Genomic DNA, 2,803 nt, shown 5'->3' on the forward strand with positions numbered 1-2,803 from the left:
CATCTATTTTATCTTCTCCTGGTTGTAGATTTCTCAAGATACTTGGAAGACTGTTTATGTTGTGGATTAGGACTACTCAATTTCTTCCAAGCTTTTCTTTAATGAAGTTTATAGTCCTTGGTTTTAGTTCTAGGTCCATGATCCACCTTGAGTTGGTTTTTTTATATGGAGTGATGTGTGGATCTTGCTTAAGTCTTCTGCAGATCGTTTTCCAATTTTGCAACACCATTTGAATCTCTTTCAATCTTAACCATCACTATCTAGTGAGATAGACATTCTCTGATAAACATTTCTCCTTCCAATATTGTTTTGGTTCTACTCCAATTTCTGAGTCTGATTTGACAGCTCACTCACCAGGTACATGAGATCCTTGATACTTTTCTAATCAATCATCTGCTTAAGAGAAATAAAGCCAGTCTATGGCACAAACTATTAGAACTCAGAAGGCTTCAGACAACCTTTAGGGATTGAAGGAAAACTAAGATTGACTATAGAAATCATTTAGGCTTAAAAAGCAGTTGGCATTCAGGAATGAAAATCTGGCAACACTTGTACAGAGTGGAGGAGTAATTTCATTCATTAGGTATACCCCTACACAATCGAAAACACATGTTTTAAAACAAATAAACAAAAAAAAACCCCTTGGACACAAATATTCATAGGAACTCTATTCACAATTGTCCAAACATGAAAACAACCTAAACAATCATCAGTGGATGAATGGATAAGCAAAAAAATGGTATATCCAGACTGCAATATTATTTGACCATATAAAAGGAATAAAATACTGATCCTTGTTGCCGTGTAGATGAGTCTTGAAAATATTGTGCTGAGTGAAAGAAGCCAGTCCCAAGAGACCAGAGACTTTATGATTCCATTTATATGAAATGCTCAGAATAGGTACATCTATGGAAGCAGATTTGGGAAAGGTGGAAGGTCAGAGAAAGAGAGGAAGACTCTCAAAGCAAGATGGATTGACAATGTGACTAACAATGGGCTCAGATGTATCAGAGATAGTGAGAGTTGTGCAGGATTACATCTGTCATTTGTCGGGTCACTATGAGTCATAGTAAATGTGAAAGCACCTAACAACATGGAAACAGAAAGTAGATCAATAGTTGCCAGGGCCTGGGGGGTTCTCAGTGAGGGTCTTCCTCTTTTTCAATAACCTTTTACTTTGCCAAAGATGATATAACAGTGGGCTTAGGCACCACAGAGGTTGTCAAGATAACTCAGAACCAGGGAGGGTTTTGCTCGGCTTTATGACAGCACCTAACAACAACAACAGAGGCCTGGGGGAGGGATCAGTGAGGGAGTGATCACTAACAAGTACAAACGTTCAAACTGGCTCTGTGAGTCTACTAAAACTCACTGAATTGTACACTTAAAGTGGGCAAATAGTATGATAATGAATCACAACTAAATGAGGTTAAAAAACACGTAAGGATCAACAAGGACATGGGTTTAACATTGCATAAACATGGAAAATGGATCAAGAGATAGAAAAACTACGGTATATTCATACAATGGAATACTATGCAGCGCTGAAAAACAATGAACTCATAAAACATTACATAACATGGGGACCCTGGAGCACAGCATGCTGAGTGAAATATCTCAGTCACAAAAGGACAAATACTGCATAGCACCACTGTTATAAAGCAGGTTGGGAGGAAACAGGGCAAGAGTGGATAGATAATGACCATTGCATGGGAACAGATAAAAGAAAGAACTGTTTAAAGGGAATGTATAATTAGGCATTATACATACGACAATAGCCCAGAATAAAAGATACATTGAAAAAGGCCTGTGGGCAATGGTAGGAGGTAGGTAATTGTGCAACAATAATGAATGTTTTGTTTTTAAAAAAAAAGTGAACTGAGAGGGGGTAAAATGTACAACAATGAATTAATTAAAATCTAACTTCTGTGTACACATTTGCTAAAATCACAAAATAAAACTTTATTTAAAAAATAAAGAAGAAGAAAATGGATTGAGAGTTAGAAACATCAAATGCCCAAAGGCAGGTTTGTGACAGATTGTTTGGCTTTGACTGGTATTAACCCCACCATAGCCTCACGATCACCCTTTCCCACATACAAGCTTGAGGGGGCCATCTCCGCCCCTCCACATGACTGCAATAGGGAGTAGTCTTCTCAGGCTCCCCATGGGGCAAAGGAAAGATTGGCCACAGAGTAGATAAGTATAAATCTGTTTTACAAGTCAATGTATTGCAACTATAATCCACTTTTCTTTGGTAATTCTACACAAACCCTTCTATTATGTCTATAGAGGAGAAAGGTCACTTTTAGAAGGAAATTATCTGTTAGAGGGGAGAAAAGAATTAGATTTTCAAATCAGGCATTTCAGTGGCCCACACAGAGATATGCATATAAAGGTTTGCTGCCTGTATTAGGATGACTAATCCAAACAGATGAAAGCAATCAAACTGCAGGGGTGCTCTTTCAATTTCATTTAACCTCTGAGGGGTCTGATCAGGGTTCTTTTAAAATTAACTTCACCCACTGAGTCTCCGGAAAAAAAAAAATAGAACTTGCCCTTACAAAGACGCATGTACACTCATAAATAGACTGTGGTTCATTCACCTCTAGGTTTTTTCTTCCATTGAAGAATTCTGCAATGCTTATTAGCACCTCTTAAAAACAAGTGGCACAATAGTTAAGCGCTTGGCAGCTAACCAAAAGGCTGCTAGTTCAAACTCACACAGTTGCTCCACAGCAGAAAATCTTGGCAATCTGCTCCCATTTTAAAAAACAAAACAAAAAAAACACCACAAAGCAAA

Source organism: Elephantulus edwardii, unplaced genomic scaffold (genome assembly GCF_000299155.1).
Source record: "Elephantulus edwardii isolate Elephantulus edwardi_28Jun2011 unplaced genomic scaffold, EleEdw1.0 scaffold00115, whole genome shotgun sequence".
NCBI lineage: Eukaryota > Metazoa > Chordata > Mammalia > Macroscelidea > Macroscelididae > Elephantulus > Elephantulus edwardii.